Source organism: Leuciscus leuciscus, assembly GCF_965113295.1.
Source record: "Leuciscus leuciscus genome assembly, chromosome: 2".
NCBI classification, from domain to species: Eukaryota; Metazoa; Chordata; class Actinopteri; order Cypriniformes; family Leuciscidae; genus Leuciscus; species Leuciscus leuciscus.
In genome coordinates, this window is record NC_138726.1 from 21,046,015 (window position 1) to 21,064,504 (window position 18,490).

Sequence of the window (18,490 nt, forward strand, 5' to 3'; positions counted from 1 at the left end):
TGGGTATTCTCTTCTGACGTGAAGAGATCCACTTCTGCCTGTCTGAAAATGCTCCAAATCAGGGGGTGGAGTCTGCATTCCCCTGGATAGAAATCCTGGTCAGTTCCAGGATAGAAAATCTGCCCCCGTGTTCATGGAGTGCGGCACATTCAGAGATCTTATCAAGCAGAGATTGTCCTGTGTCCACAGGAGGTGGCGTGCCAGTCTGCTCAGAAGACGGGACCCGAGACCACCTTGACGATTTATATACTTTCGCGACTTATCGCACTTTTAATATTTCTTTTCAATATAAAGCACATCCTGCTCTTTTCTTTCTCTTTCATTCATATTTTGTTATAACCTTAAATAGAATCGTCAACTGAAATCTGCGCGGAATATCAAAAATACTACACATTTATAGGACATAAAGGGTCTCTGAGGCAAAAGTGAAAGTACCAGAGGCCAGCGGGTGAAATGTTTTGAAATGTCTCTTTGCAAAGCAAAGTACCCGTTTCATTAAATGGATATATTAAAGTTTATATAGCATACTTTTACATTTTCGCTGCTGTTCTAAAATGATTTTCGCCATTACCTTAAACAAGCTGCAGCTGCTTGAATCCCAGTGCAGGAGCTGTAGTTTACCACAGAAACGTAAGTTAAGTGGTTAGTTGATAGCTGTGGTGACTCATGACACTCGCGAACAGCACTGAACACGCACTTTTGCCGGTACAACTTGAAACCAAGATGGCGGCGCGAGTACATCGCGAGGCTCGCGGTCTCTCCAGATTCTGCAATTTAGTAGTATTTTTCTTGCTCATTTCGGGTCTGTTCGTGCAGAACAGTTGTGCCTTAACATCGTACACCCAAGGTGAGCTTTTGGATATTGGTTTGCGAATTTCCGACAGTTTTATGGACAACCCTCGACTCCTTCCTGAGATCGCCAAAACACCCGGGGCTATGCACTCTGCCCGGCCGGGCGGAAGTGCTCGCAGGCGGCGTCGAGATCGTAAACAAAGGCGGGGGAAGCGCGGAGGACTAAGAGCTAAGCTAAAGCTAACACCACACCGGCTCTCTTTACCCAGCATTTTCCTTGCCAATGTACGGTCGCTGTTGAACAAAATGGAGGAGATTCGACTCAACATCACATACAGCAAGAGACTTTTGAACTGTAATGTTCTAATTTTCACGGAAACATGGTTAAACAGCGGAATACCGGACAACGCTATTGAGCTAGCGGGACGCCATACATTCCGGGCGGATAGAACATTAGATGGCTCCGGTAAGACCAGAGGTGGTGGATTGTGCATTTACATTAACAAAGCTTGGTGCACAAACTCTGCTATTGTTGGGAGACATTGTTCAGCTAACCTTGAGTTTCTCATGGTTAAATGTAGACCGTTTTATCTACCGCGGGAGTTCACTTCCACTATTATAACTGCAGCCTATATTCCCCCGGATGCTGATGCCAAGTTTGCTATGAAAGAACTTCACGCAGCCATCAGTAAACAACAGACCGTTCACCCGGAAGCTGCGTTTATTGTTGCGGGTGATTTTAATCATTCAAACTTAAAGTCAGTGCTACCGAAATTTCACCAGCATGTTTCCTGTCACACCAGAGGAAACAAAACCTTAGACCATGTTTACACAAACATGGCTGGAGCTTACGTCGCGACACCCCTCCCCCACCTGGGACAGTCAGATCACCTTTCTTTGTTCCTCACCCCCAAATATGCACCTCTCATCAATCGCGTGAAGCCATCAGTGAAGACCATCAAGGTGTGGCCTGCGGGGGCAGATTCCTCACTCCAGGAAAGGTTTCTACACACAGACTGGAGTATGTTTGCTTCTCAAGCCACCAGTGGCTCTCACACGGACATTGACTGCTACACCTCCTCTGTACTGGATTATATCAATACCACCATTGACAGTGTTACAACCCAAAAGCAGATCACCACATACCCAAATCAGAAGCCATGGATGAACAGGGAAGTGCGACTCCTATTGAAGACACGCAACACTGCCTTCAGATCAGGAGATGCACAAGCCTATAGCACATCCAGAGCAAATCTGAAAAGGGGCATCAAAGAGGCCAAGCACTGCTACAAGCTTAAGATAGAGGGACACTTTTCCAACGCTGACCCTCGGCGCATGTGGCAGGGCATTCAGGCCATCAGTGACTACAAACCCTCTCACTCCACCCCCGCAGCCACTGATGTCAACTTCCTGAACGAGCTAAATGACTTTTATGCTCGCTTTGAAAGAGACAACAGAGAAACTGCCACCAAGCTCAAATCCTCAGCTGACCACCCGCCGATCACACTCTCCTCCACAGATGTCTGCAATGCACTGAGCAGGATCAGCGCGCACAAGGCTGCTGGACCAGACAACATCCCTGGACGCGTACTCAGGGCATGTGCGGAGCAGCTCGCTGGGGTTTTTACAGACATTTTCAACCTGTCTCTTGCCCAAGCAGCTGTACCAACATGCTTTAAATGCACTTCCATTGTGCCAGTGCCAAAACACTCCAGCCCGAAGTGCCTTAACGACTACCGCCCTGTAGCACTCACACCCATCGTAATGAAGTGCTTTGAGCGGCTGGTCCTGGCACACCTAAAAGACTCTCTTCCATCCACATTGGACTCACACCAGTTTGCCTACCGTAGCAATAGGAGCACAGAGGATGCAGTTTCCATGGCACTGCACTCTGTGCTCACACATCTGGACAATAAGAACACTTATGCACGCATGCTGTTTGTTGACTTCAGCTCAGCATTCAACACTGTCATCTAATTCCATCGTCAAGTTTGCGGACGACACTACGGTGATTGGTCTCATCAGCAACAACGATGAGACTGCCTATAGGGAGGAGATCAAGCACCTGGCCACATGGTGCACTGAAAATAACCAGCTCCTCAACACCACCAAAACGAAGGAGCTCATCGTGGACTTCAGGAAAGTGTCAAGAGGCACACACGACACCATCCACATCAATGGAATGGCTGTTGAGCGTGTCTCCAGTTTCAAGTTCCTGGGGACCCACATCTCGGCGGACATGACCTGGACAACCAACACCTCCAGCCTGGTCAAGAAGGCTCACCAGCGCCTTTTCTTCCTGAGGACACTGAGGAAGAATCAGCTCTCCTCCACTATCCTGGTGAACTTCTATCGCTGTGCAATAGAAAGCATCCTGACCAACTGTGCTACAGTGTGGTATGGGAGCTGTTCTGTTGCAGAGCGCAAGGCACTGCAGCGGGTGGTGAAAACCGCCCAGCGCATCACTGGGACTCCACTACCTGCCATCGAGCACATCCAGAGGAAACGCTGTCTGCATCGAGCTCGCAGCATCCTTAAGGACTCCTCTCACCCAGCCCACAGACTGTTTTCTCTCCTGCCCTCCGGCAGGCGTTTCAGGTGCCTCCGGACCAGGACCAGCAGACTAAAGAACAGTTTTTTCCCCAGAGCTGTCTCTTTATTAAACTCTAACCCTCATTGATCCCACTCCCCTCATATACTGATTGACTCTCCTCTCCCTCCTCACACCTGCCTCCATTTTGTTATTTGCAATACTATAATGTTCATTTGCACTGCTGACTGTTATTACAGAAACAACTGTTTACATATGCATCTTGCACTACTACCTTGACTGGAATATGCTCAATTTGCACTGCCGACTGTTTATTTACAGTACCGACTGTTTACATATACATTTGCAATACCGTACTTTAACTGTAATATGCAATTACTTCCACTGCACTTTCACTCGGATAGCTTCTGTCCAAACTTTATTTGCACTACTTTAAATCCATTGTTATACTGCTCATTTTAGCCTAACTTATACATATATCTATTTGTAAAATTCTGTTTATAGTAATAGCCATCTGTATATTATGCTCACATTCTGTTTATAGTAACACCCATCTGTATATATATATTCATAGTACATATCTATCTGTAAAATTCTGTTTATAGTAATAGCCATCTGTATATTATGCTCACATTCTGTTTATAGTAACACCCATCTGTATATATATTCAGTACATATCTATCTGTAAAAATTCTGTTTATAGTAATAGCCATCTGTATATTATATTCAGTACATATCTAGCTGTAAATTCTGTTCACAGTAATAGTTATCTGTATATTATATTCATAGGACAAATCTATCTGTAAATTTTTGTTTATAATAGTATTCAACTCTATATTTATTCAGTACATATCCATGTTCTGCACTTATGGAACCACTGTATATCCTGCACTTGCTGCTATTGCACTTCTGGTTAGACCTAAACTGCATTTCGTTGCCTTGTACCTGTACTTGTGTAATGACAATAAAGTTGAATCTAATCTAATCTAATCTAATATTATTATTATCATAAACTTTTAATTAACTTCGGTAGGCTGTACAACAAGGGAATTGTAATTGGCTGATTTTTCTGCAGAGAACCGATCTCTGTTTATGTGTTTACATTTTTTTAGCGTTTGTTGGTAAAGGGTGAGAGACCTTGCGAGCCACATGATTTTTGCCAAAGAGGTTCCCAACCACTGACTGGTGTACACGAATCAATCAAATATCTCTATTAGCTGCAAAGTACTCACTGAGGGAGCATAAAACTACATTTAAGATTACATTACAAACGTATTATTTAATTCATTAAAATGATACAGTATGTTTTTTTTTTTTTACATTTATTCACTAAAAAGCATTATATCATCATCAATGCGGAGCTGGCGTGCTTTCTCAAGCCTGATGTACACTTTCACCTGGCTCCGCAGCGTGAGCCTCCACTTCAGGTGTTTGTTCACAGAGAGCAACGCCACAGAGGAGTAGCAATACAGATTGGCGTTATTTTTTTTGTGTGTCTTATCGAACTTGAATGGTTTAATAGCACTTGAATGAATGATAGCGTGATCATATACTGTAGCGCAGCCAAAGGATGATAGAAAAAAAACGATGCTGCGTTAATAGCGTTCAATTTTTTAACGTCTTAAAATGAAAAAAAAATAATTGCATGCATTAAAGGAGCTATGTGTAGGTTTTTACTTAAAAAAAATCTTTAAGATAGAGTTTTCATTTGTACATGTATGAGTCAACCATGATGTAATAAAAAGAATGACACCTTGACTGTCCACCACGGTTACCTCTATCAGCCTGTAGGCTCAATTGTGTGTGGAGGAGTCGGGCCCGCATCAGCGCGAAAATTCACAAAATGTGACGTCATGCGCGTTCTCATCTACTTGGGCTTACATCCGTACGACACGGCAGCCATTTTTAGTAAGCAGCGGCAATCGGTAATGTTTTCAAATGGTGTTTTCTTACCTCAAACATTATGCTGGTGAATCTCGATGAGCCTTCAGTGGTTGTTGCGGCAACCCTGGTTGATGTGGTCGTACGAGCGTGTGCGCACCGTGAACGAGCATGAGACTGCCTGCAGTTCCTCTAACGGCCACTGGTGTCAGTAACTGTTAGAAATTTCAGAACCTACACAATGCTCCTTTAACACGATAATTCCAAAATCCCTAAATAACAATAATAGAGTTACTATAACACAAAAACTCAATGTTCTTCATTACAATCTGCTAAAATAAAGTTTGGTCTAACTTATAGAAATTATGAAAATATATGACTATTGCACAAATGAATGTACTTATAATACAATTTCATGTTTTTAAGGAATATCACAAGTTTTCATATGTTTTAATTTAAACTATGTATGTATGTATGTATGTATGTATGTATGTGTGTGTGTGTATGTGTGTGTGTATATATATATATATATATATATATATATATATATATATATATATATATATATATATATATATATATATATATATATATATACCTAACTTTACCTTTCAAAATGTAATCAAATTATATATATATATATATATATATATATATATAAAATTTGATTACATTTTGAAAGGTAAACTTAGGTTAAAAAAAAGGTACATTTATAAATTTATTTGATTACCACCATTTTTAAAGTACATTAGAATTTTTTCTATGATAAACTAAGAGACCAAAAACACCATGAGACAGATTTTTGGTTATACCACTCAGCACTAAGCACAATAGATCATCGGTGTATTGACGGAGTAATACAGACCATCAGGTGGTCTAGTTCCTATTAAGGATTCAATTCTACTGAACAACTTCATAGGAAAAACAACAGGTTTAAGCATCAAATGGAAAGCCAACTGAAAGGCAAAGTGTAGAACTGCATTTGGACACTAGCCTGGACCTTTTTAATACGTTAGTAAACTTGAAGGCTGGGAAGGACAAAATAGTTTTCATAGGGGGAGGCTGAGAGTTCTTTTTAACCGTTAATCACACTGGAAATGACACAAACCAACACACAGGCAAAGCAAAAGGAGGGTGGGAGAAAGATGGCAAGGGACAGAGAGAAAGTATGGCATGCCCACTGGCAGGTTTGAAGGCTGGCTTACAGAACTGTGCCAATGTCAGGCAATACCCACATGCCTCACAGTTTGCGTTCCTGGCACAGTAAGGTTAGGAGGAAGTGGATGACTCAAAGACTAGAGAGAAACAGAAGAATGGACCTTATCCAGCTGGACATTTTTATATTTGGTTGCATGAATTCAGCTGGTGAGAGGGAAGAAGTGAAAATCACAAACACAGCACGAACAGTATTTTATTATTAGAAATACTAATATTATGTAATACTAATCTAATACTATTAGAAATTCTAATACTAACTAATCTAATACTATTAGAAATTCTAATACTAACAGTATTCAGTGTGAATAAAATTTGTCTTCAAAAGATGGCAATTCTCTAATCAGAGTGACGGATTCTCGTAACTCTTCTCATCTTTTAAGGATATCGTATCGGTTATCCAAAAGCGCCTGTTTTTTTTTATGATGTTTTTTTTGTAACGTAAAGCAGCAGCAGGTCATCCATTTTCACTACTTTGAAACCGCAGCACGGGCGTGCTTAGAATAAAAAGACCATTATCTTTTGTTGGTGTGGACGTGGATATCAGTTATAGTTATAGTTCTTGGTGTAAACGGGCCTTAAGACTGGTTGCCCACTGAAGCTAAGCAGGGCTGAGCCTGGTCAAACCTGGGAAAACCAGGTAGCTGCTGGAGGTGTTAGTGAGGCCAGTAGAGGGGGCTAACCCTGTGGTCTGTGTGGGTCCTAACGCCCCAGTGTAGTGATGGGAACACTATACTTTCAAAAGGCACCGTCCTTCGGATGAGACGTTCAACCGAGGTCCTGACTCTCTGTGGTCATTAAAAATCCCAGGATGTCTTTGGAAATAAAGTAGGGGTGTAACCCCGGTATCCTGACCAAATATGCCCATTGGCCTCTGTCCATCATGGTTTCCTCTAATGGTCCCATATATACTGATTGGCTCTATCACTCTGGCTCCTCTCCACAAATAAGCTGGTGTGTGGTGGGCGTTCTGGCGAGGTATGGCTGCCAATTAATAAGTCAATATAGTGTTGGAAATTATGGCACATCACATCACAGAGCCGAATTAAATAAGGTTCGAGTTAAATGGTTGCCATGGGTAACTACGACAAAAAACACATAGATAAAAATCTCTCATTTATGAGCATAAATAATTCTGTAAAAATAATAAAACCATGCTACAGCCTACATATGTGTGTGTGTGTGTGTGTGTGTGTGTGTGTGTTTTCAATACTGTACCACCAGGAATGCTCTAGGCTGCTGTTATGAAACAATGTTGAAATCAGTAGACACCTGTGAAGTTGTTAATCTTCTATATTATTGCCTATCAATGCAGAGTAACAAAAATTGTGATGTAAATGTTCTGTGAATGAATAAATGTATGGAAACAGGTGGCTAGACATCTTGACACAAACAGCTGAAGTGAAAACTGGAGTGAAATTGGTTTTGTTGTGTGAAGACTGGCTGCATACACACAGCTGAGGAAAGCATACAGCAGGAAGTTTAAGAGCGAGTTGAAAAGAAAACTGATGCACTGTGCTGTCTGAAACATCCTCAGTAAACGCTCTCCTCTCAACAGCAGGGACTCAGACTGGACACTAACAAGAACTAGAACTGTCCTGCTGATTGACAGCGTGACTTCATGAACATCTGCTTCTTACGTCATCCATGACAGCATTTCAGAATCAGACAAAAATCCTTGAGTTTTGGTTTGGGTGTGCAGTCATGCTTTGGGTTTGTTTGTTGGTTTGTGTGCAAGAAAATTATGCATGGAGACAAATGTTTGAACTGGGAAATCACTTTGTGTTTGCAAGGGTATTTCGTGTCTGGCCCTGCAGACATGAATATAAAGGCCGATTTCATGGCACCAACTTCCCCACAATTCCTTGACACAGGATTAGGAAACATTACGACAGAGAATAAAAATCTGCTTGTACAGTGGAACCAGCCAAAACAATGAATCAGACCTGAGAGAAAATGGAAGCTAGCAGACAAAATTAAAGACCATTTAACAACGAGAATATACATATACACATATATATACACATACACATATACATACATACATACATACATACATACATATACATATATGAACATATATGTTGTTTTTATATACGTATATGTAATTAAGCATGGAAATAACTGAAGGAAATATATATTTGATTAACAAATTAAGCCGACTAATATGATTTATATTCTTTAGGTTTATCTTCTAATACATTTAAAAATTAGGAATGCAGTGAAAATACAGGTATCGGTTTTTGGTATCGGTATCGGCGAGTACCAAAAATGGGAGTATCGGTTATCGGATTCGCTCAAAAAAAAAGAAAAAAAAGAAAGTGGTATCCCTACTCAAAATAGCTTGAATGTGACTACACCTTTGCATCATTTAGTATACTTGGAATCATGAATATGCAAATGAGCTCCCCTCTCCACTCACTCATACAAGCTCATCTACAAGTCAATGTATCATGACTACGTTATCAAACAGCCAATAATGTGTCGCTACTATTACACAAACCATGTTCCCGTTCACCATCTCAGAGTTCTGCCTTCTAAAAATCAGCATCCATAGAAACACTTTGAACAACTTAGAACGTCAGTGGAGAAAGGCATATAGTTCATTATAACATCATAATATATGATGCATTCGACTTGCACTCAGATTGATATGGTAAACTCAACGCAATCTTTACAGTCTTTACTGTGTGTACAATCTCTGAGCTTTAGGAAGCCTCTGGACAGAGCTGATGTTTATGGGCGTTTAGCTTTCAAAACACACACTGTAGTACGCAGTAGACCAATCGTAACTTGGTCATCTAACCAATCAGAGCAGAGCAGGCTCACAGAAAGGAGGGATTTAGAGAGACTGATTCATCCTTCGAGTTGTTTGAGAATCATTGAAAAATGTACAATGTATATTATGACAAAATTAAACAGTTTTTTGACCTTTTACCTGTAGAAGGACACCTCCAAAACAAAATCAGGAGCCTTTAAAATAGCATAATAAGGGCACTTTAGAGCATATTAAAAACATCACAGACACAACATTAAAAACTTGATTTTCTGAGTCTTTGACAAATATAAGTTTTAACTGTTTTTTGAGATATAAAATATTTTTTGTGTTGTGATCATATATTATTTTCAGACATGTGCAGACCTACTATGTACTAACGCAATTATGCAGTTAACGAACACTTAAGCCCCTTTCACACAGAGATTCCGGAAAATACATGGATAAAGTGACCCGGGATTTGACCCGGGTTCGTTTGATTTTGGTTCATTCACACAGCCAGTGATTTTCCGGAATCAGAGAGTGCGTTCACACACAACCCGTAAAAATCCCGTAAAGACACGTGACATCGATGTGACTTGTAATGTCTCAGCAGCGTCTTAAGTTTGCTTATGAGCTGCGATTTCTCTCTCGAGAAACCACGCTTGTGCATTTTTTTCTCTGATTCGATCATAAACTTGCGCCCTACGTATCGTTTCACTAGCTGGCGAACGATCCCGGCTTCAGCGTCATCCATATACGGCATTATTACGGCTTTTGTTCACACAGCGCGCGTCCCGGGACTGAACACGGCAATGTTACTAGGTCCCCAACCCGGAATCGATGCCGTCATCAATCCCGGGTCGTGTTTGCGTTCACGACTCCGCCAGTCGGAGATCACCAAAATTAATGTTAAAGAGGTGTGTACGATGTAACTCGCAAGTACAATGTCAGGCACTGTAATTTGCTCTGGCCCCCTTCCTGTTCGCAGGAGTGATGAGATACTTAGTAGATTGTCCTCACTCAATGGCTGGTTGTCTAAGTGGTGTCCGCAAAATAATATAGAATTCTTAGACAATTGGAAAAGTTTTGGGGGCAGACCTGACCTGTTGAAAAGAGATGGTATTCATCCCTCCTGGGATGGTGCTGCTCTTCTCTCTAGTAATATGGCACATAGTCTTAGAGCTCAAACATGACAATCTGGGGCTCAGGTCTGGAAGCAGACAGACTGGCTAAACCGACCGTCTGCTAGCTGTCTCACGTCACCAAGGTCAGATAAATCCCATCACATAGAGCCTCTTTCACCTAGATATCATCATATAGAGACTGTGTCTGTTCCCCGAATTAGGACATACAAAAAACTTCCAAACCCATCTAAGGGTAAAAATGTAATTGATGTTCAACAAATAAAAAAACAGATATAATACAAATGAGCAAATGAGCAAATGATAAAACTTGGGTAGCTGAATATTAGATCCCTTACTTCAAAAGCACTTATTGCTAATGATATGATTACAGACTATAATCTAGATGTGCTGTGTTTGATAGAAACCTGGCTAAAACCAAACGATTACATTACTTTAAATGAGACCACCCCGCAAGATTACTGTTATAAACATGAACCTCGTCTGAAAGGCAAAGGGGGAGGTGTTGCTGTAATTTATAGTAATATTTTTAAAATTACTTAGAAGTCTAGTTTCAGATATAATTATTTTGAAGTGTTGGTGCTTAATATAGCAATATATAGTGTAAATGATAAATCACGTTTGAGATTTGTGCTGGCTACTGTATACAAGCCACCAGGGCACCATACAGACTTTATCAAAGAATTTGCTGACTTTCTATCAGAATTAGTACTGGTTGCAGATAAAGTCATAATTGTTGGTGATTTTAATATACATGTAGATAACGAAAAAGATGCATTGGGATTGGCATTTAAAGACATTCTTAACTCTGTTGGAGTTAGACAACACGTGTCAGGACTTACTCATTGTCGTAATCATACCCTAGATCTAATATTATCACACGGAATCAATGTTGATGCCGTTGAAATTCTGCAGCAGAGCGATGACATCTCAGATCATTATCTGATCTCGTGTAAACTTAATTTAGCCAAGGCTGCAAAGCCGACTCCATGTTACAAATATGTTAGACCTATCACTTCTGCCACTAAAGATTGCTTTATTAATAATCTTCCTGATCAGTTTCATCATCTCAGCATCCCAGATAGCTTAGAAGAACTCGATATTGCGACAGAAACTTTTAACTCTCTCTTTTCCAGCACTTTAGACACAGTTGCTCCGTTGCGCTTAAAGAAGATTAAAGAAAATAGTCCAACGCCGTGGTACAACGAGCACACTCGGGCCCTTAAGAGAGCAGCCAGAAAAATGGAGCGCAATTGGAAGAAAACAAAACTAGAGGTATTTCGCATTTCATGGAAAGAGAGCTCGATTGCATACAGAGAGGCCTTAAAAGCTGTTAGATCTGCTTATTTGTCAACCCTATTAGAAGAAAATAAACAAAACCCTAGGTATTTATTTGAGACAGTGGCTAAACTAACGGAAAATAAAGCTTCAGGCCCAGAAGTTTCCAAGCAGCACAGCAGTAATGACTTTATGAACTTCTTCACTTATAAGATTGATAATATCAGGGAGAAAATTATAACTATGCAACCGTCTACTACAGTATCACATCAGGCATCACATTGTAGTGTCCCTAAGAGGAAGAATTTGTTAAACTCGTTAAATCGAAAAGACTCGAAAATTGTGTTGGCATTAGTGGAATTGCATTAGCATGGTTTAAATCATACTTATCTGACCGTTATCAGTTTGTAGCAGTAAATGAAGAGATGTCTCATCGACCACAAGTTCAGTATGGCGTACCACAAGGCTCAGTACTAGGACTGTTGCTTTTCACTCTGTACATGCTACCCTTGGGAGATATCATTAGGAAGCATGGCATTAGTTTTCACTGTTATGCTGATGATACTCAGCTCTATATTTCTTCACGCCCTGACGAAACTTACCAATTCACAAAATTAACGGAATGCATAGCTGATATAAAAAATTGGATGACTAGTAATTTCCTAGTTTATTGTCATATGCATATTCGTACAGAGTACCACAGCAATGAAATACAATGTGCCTTAGCACTCTCTCAGCACCAATCAATAAATAAGGTAATATAAAAATTTAATTAAATTTAAAACATCAGCTCAAACCTCAACCCTCCTTCCTCTTGCACTATCGTTCAGTAGCCTTACAACCTGTGGATAAAAACTGTCCCTAAAACGTGATGTACGCGTTGGGATGCTCTGCAACCGTCTCCCTGATGGGAGTTGGGAGAAGAGACTATGTGCCGGATGACTAACATCCTATATAATACCCAATGCCTTCCCAGTGCTGCGTTTCCAATAAATGTCCTGGAGTGATTCCAGTGGAACCCCAATCATTTTTTATGCAATTTTAACCACCTTTGTCAGAAGATTCAATTCACTTGAAGTAGCTCTGCCAAACCACACTGTAATATTACCTGTCAATATACTCTCAATTGTACAGCGGTACATTTTTTTAAAAATGTTAAGTGACATACCATATTTCTTGAGACACCTCAAGAAGTAAAGCCTCTGGTGTGCCTTTTTAATGGCACAGGTGATATGGAAAGACCATGAAAGGGAGTCTGAAATATGAATGCCTAAAAACGTAAAAATATTAACAATTTCAACTGCAGAGTTATTTATGTAGACAGGTGTATGTGTGGGTTTATTTCTTCTAAAATCTATGATGACCTCCTTAGTTTTCCCCACATTAAGGGACAGATTATTTCTTCGGCACCACATGATCAAATTTCTCACCTCATCCCTATAGGCAGTTTCATTATTGCTGTCAATGAGTCCTACCACAGTAGTATCGTCTGCAAATTCTGCAGATTCTAATTATTGGACAAAAAACTTCCTCATGTAATAATCTAGAATACTGTCTAACACTTGATGGCTGCCCTGTCAAGTCTTCGTCGTCAGTTAGGAACCTGGGTGTGCTCTTTGATACCAATCTTTCATTTCAATCTAGTATCTGTAAAACCGCATTTTTCCATCTTAAATGGAAAGTTCATGACATCAAGGCTAGATTATTGTAATGCTATTATGGGTGGTTGCCCTGCATGCTTAATAAACAAATTACAGCAGGTCCAAAACGCAGCAGCTCCAGTTCTTACCAGAACCAGGAAGTATGACCATATTAGCCCAGTTATGTCAACACTGCACTGTTATTAAACATCGTATACATTTTTAAATATTGCTGATTACTTACAAATCACAGTACTTGAGCGAGCTCTTAACGCATTATAGTCCTTCACGTCTATTGCGATCTCAAAATTCCGGCCAGTTGATAATACCTAGAATATCAAAATCGACTGCTGGCGGTAGATCCTTTTCCTATTTAGCACCAAAACTCTGGAACAGTCTTACTAACATTGTCCGGGAAGCAGACACACTCTGTCAGTTCAAAGCTAGACTAAAAACACATCTCTTTGACCTAGCATACACATAACTCATAATAGACTTTTATAATTCAATGTTAGGCTGCATAGATTAGGTCAGCCGGAACCGGGAACACTTCCCATAAATCCTGATGTACTCGTCACATCATAAGAAGAATGGCGTCTACACTAATATTAGTCTCTCAGTTTACCCCGAGGTTTACCACAGTCCGCCGGATCCAGGCTGTATCCAGATCTGATGAGGGACCTGCGCCTGGACGCGACGACAGCGCAGTCCTGAAATGTCAACTAGTCTCTCCCCTGGGAAGGCCTCCCTCCCCTACCTTTACCTATCTACAGATAAAACAGATAATTCCGGTTCGCATGGCTACGTGGAAGTGATAAAAATTCTGTATTATTAATTTTAAGGCCAGACAAGTTGTATGTTGAGGGTTGATTTGTAGGGAAGGACTACACGCCTGCGCACATATATTCAAATGCTCACACCTATAGACTGAACTCGTAATACGCATTTGTGTACGCCATCGACGTTCTCACTGGTTTGCGTTTTTGAAGTTTGCGCAGAAAGAACTTAAGAGTTTTCTGTTAAAACGGTGTCGTGTTAGCGGCCCCTAAGTTAATAACTAATGATCGTTGCGAGTGCGACGGAAGTGAATCAATCAAACTAACTTTAGCTGGACAATAACTTTATTCTAGAGCTGCTATAAAGCCAAAACACTTTACGTTAATTTCCTATTATCAATGTAAAGCTGCTTTGGAACAATCTACATTGTTAAAAGCGCTATATAAATGAAGATGACTTGACTTGACACAGAATTTCTGGCAATTTGCCGGGATCATCGCGCTGTGTGAAAGGGGCTTTACAAGAGGGCGCTTTGGCAGAATTTCAACAGTCATCAGCAACCATTAGTTTTAAATTAGGGATCAAAATGGACAAAGTTGTTCTTAGAGGAGAAAGACTAAATGAGAAAAATACCAATGAAGTAACACATGCAAACAAGAAGAGTCATAGCATCAGCAGCGAAGGTAGAAGAGTGCTCGAAGAATGGAAGAATCGGTTTGATGTCAATGAAAAAAATGGGCAACCTTTCTGTTTGCTCTGATGTAAAGTACTGGCCATATGCAAAACCTACAATGTCAAAAGACATTTAGATACTGCCCATGCAACATTTGACAAGAAATATCCACCTGGATCTTAGGAAAGAGCTCTCAAGGAAACTAGTCTTGAAAAAAATTTGATTGCTGAACTGAATATGTTGAACTGAAAATTAAAGCTAGCTTAAAAGTATCCCAGGCCGTGATATATTCAATTTTCAATGCCATGGTTCCTTGCCATTTAGTGATGGAGAACTAGTTAAAACTGTTTTCTGGAATCACAACGTCTTTTTGAGGATCTGAGCAAAAAAAGCAAGGCTACGTTCACACTGCAGGGCTTAATGCTCAATTCCGATTTTTTGAAAAAATTCGATTTTTTTGCAAGGCCGTTCACATTTCCAATTAAATGCGACCTTTTGTGATCTCCTGTGTGAACGTGAAATGACCCAGAAGTGACTCGCATGCGCAGAAGAGTACTCAACGGTCAACGACGTCACTTTTTGTTTGCGGAAGTAGCTAAACTTTAACTGTGATTCTCTCTCTCACACACACACACGAGCGCGCGCAGCGACCGTTACACAAGAGCCAGACAGCAGCCGCTGACCTATCTAATATCAGATTCAGCAAAAATAAGTTAACATAACGTATATATAATGGCCGTGGGCTTTTTTTTATTAACGGGCTCGTCGAGGTCGACCCGTTCGGCAGATTTACCTCAGCTCGACGAATATGCAGTCCGTTTTCAAACCGACGACTACTTCAACGCAGGATTATGACGTTTTTCGCGTATCAATGACGTGCGGGTCGGATAAATGCGACCTGGCCGTTCAGACTGAAGTCGCATTTGAAAAGATCGGATATGTATCGGATTTGGGACCACATACCCAAGTGGCCTGGGTCGCATTTGAAAAGATCGGATCTGTGTCGTTCAGACTGTCATGAAAAGATCAGATACAGGTCGCATAGGGGCAAAAAAATCGGAATTGGGTCGTTTCAGCCTGCAGTGTGAACGTAGCCCAAGATAATCCGCAGGATGAAAAGTATACTGCTCAGTAATGACACAGTTATGCCTTCAGAAATATTTCAGAAATGTCTGAGAACTTAACAGAACAACTAAAAACTAAGCTAGCCACTGCTTCAGCACTCAGTTTGGTTGTGGATGAATCAACATACATCAGAGGCATTGCTCAGCTTTGCATTTGGGTGAGATATGTGAACAAGGGGCGAAGACATTCATAGCACTTAGTGAAACATGCAAAGACATGAACATACTGGCATCCTCAGTTGTCTCCATCACTACTGATGGTGCACCCTCAATGACGGAAAAACACAAGGGTCTTGTTGCTGAAATGTGACTGACTTCTTGTAATTTCACTGTATTGTGCACCAGCAAGCACTATGCAGCAAGTTAGCTGATGAATACCTCATGAAGGTTATGGACACTGTATGGACACAGACACATCCAAGCACGCCCTGTAATTTATAGAGCCCGACCGATAAAGGATTTTTAAGGCCGATACCGATACAAATATTTGGTGATTTAAAAATCCAATATTCCGATATATCGGCGATATATATATATATATTTTTTAAATCCAGAAACGCGTAACAAAACATGAACAGATTTCCCTAACATTAGTTGTTTGTCGTTATTTAAGAGTCCTCAGCCTTACTAAAATAATATGATAATGCAGTTTAAAAATAAACTTGTTTGTTTTATTGTCACAACAGAACAGAATATATTAAAGTTCTGATAAATATAATGTATAAAAATACAAACTTAAGATATGAAACTTAAAGTCATTTGAACAAAAAAAAGTCAACTATTATTATTAATATTGACAGTAATAATTCAATTATGTAATAATGTGTGTGTGTGTGTGTGTGTGTGTGTGTGTGTGTGTGTGTGTGTGTGTGTGTGTGTGTGTGTGTGTGTGTGTGTGTGTGTGTGTGTGTGTGAAGAACTGATAAGATTGTAAATGTGTACCTTGAAATGCAATGTAAGTCGCTTTTGATAAAAGCGTCTGCCAAATGTCAATGTTATAAGCTACCTTATAATTACAATGTCAACTTGCTTATCCCTTTACCTGCACTCTTTTAATTCTATCCATCTATTCCATCAAGCTACAACAAACCATTTTCAATCATCATTTGCTGCCTGCCTTCTAAAATCTACTACTTAGTGATGCACTAAATACATTATGTGACTCATTAATGCTGCGGCTAAACGAAGTCAGCAACGCACACTTGGATTTCACACACGTGTAAAAGAAAAGCTAACTTTTATGCACAGGCTATGTTTGATACTTTTTCTCTATGTCTAAATGTTCACTCCTCGCGTGCCTAACTTACATTTTACAATGCAGAGACTGGAACTACAGATATGCTAGTTATAAATACAGTAATCATTACTTTATTTAGGCAGAATAAGTTCGTTGTGATTTCCAAGCTCATTGATGTTAGCGATCTTCCTTGTATAGTGCCCTCTGGTGGACAAACTATGCAGCGCCAACACTCATAACATGGTTGAAGGGTGTTTCGTCCGCTTTTATTTTATTTTTTAAATATTCATTTATCAGCCATTGTAAATGCCGATACCGATAGTTTGGAAAATGCCTAATATCGGCCGATAATATCGGCCCACCGATGTATCGGTCGGGCTCTAGTAATTTATCGCCGTTTTATTGCATTGTTGGACAAATTGGACCGTGCCTACAGAGACCTCGTTCTTCACAGTGAGATGGCTAGGTCACTTTCTGGTTGTACTCCCCAAGATAGTTCACTTTCTTTATGACATTGGCGAGGGAGAGAAATTTGAGTTCACCTAAACAAGCTGAACCTGTAACTTCCAGGTGATGGAAAACATATTGATAACCTGTTGGGCTGTGCTGAGAGTTTCAAAATGAGGTTAGGACTGTACACTGCACAACTCAAAGATGGTGATTTAACTCATTTCCCACTACTGAATTACACGTATGAGGGTGTTTTGGACAAACAACAGAGAGAAAGATTTGTTACAACTGTCAATCAAATGCAAGAAAAATTAATCTCTCTTTTTTTTTTGAGTAACTAAAATTTGCTGGACATTTCATTAGATTTCATCCATTCACTTTCCCTGTGAAAAAATAAAATAAAAAATTCAAGGACTCGGCTGCAACTCTTGGTTTGCCCTGCCACTCACTTGAAGATGAATTGATGGATGTTTAGGCAAGAGGAAATAGGCTACCTGTACCACACAGCACGGGCGAAACATCCCTGGATAGAACCTCAGATTATTACGTTCAAAAGTGCTTTCAATATTTGGATCAACATATATTTGTGAATGCACATTTTCTGCAACATGCGCATCAAGTCACGCTTCCATGCGTGTCTTACAGACTGAAACTTATTCACAACTTGAGCTGTACTGTAACTACTTTCGAGACAAAATTAACCAAATTGGTCAGCTCCCGACAACAGCAGGTGCCCTATTAATGGTGAATAGAATTATACTCTCTAATAATAATAATAATAATAATAATAATAATACATGTAATTGTCTAGGTACCATAATATTTCTAATATTATCTGCTAATACCATCACATTAAATCTGGTTGGTTTGCATTAGTGATGTCATACGCAAATTATATTCACCCCGTGAGATTTGCACTTGGACCATAGTGTGGCCCAGTGGAAAAAAAGGTTGAGAACCACTGTTCTAAAA

The 18,490-nt window shown here is 40.1% G+C and overlaps 1 protein-coding gene and 1 long non-coding RNA gene across 10 annotated transcripts in view; one reads left to right on the forward strand and one right to left on the reverse strand.

The window, feature by feature from the left end:
• LOC309485539 (protein phosphatase 3 catalytic subunit alpha) overlaps window positions 1-18,490 on the reverse strand; it is a 248,401-nt gene that overhangs the window by 125,453 nt on the left and 104,458 nt on the right. The gene's annotated exons all lie outside the window — the stretch shown is intronic.
• LOC309486393 lies at window positions 14,965-17,387 on the forward strand. 7 transcript variants are annotated; one of them, XR_014201507.1, is made up of 3 exons: window positions 14,965-15,103; window positions 15,808-16,718; window positions 16,749-17,387. It is a non-coding gene; the product is annotated as an uncharacterized lncRNA (long non-coding RNA). The 7 variants fall into 7 exon arrangements; XR_014201508.1 differs by having other exon boundaries at window positions 15,808-16,708; XR_014201509.1 differs by having other exon boundaries at window positions 15,808-16,696.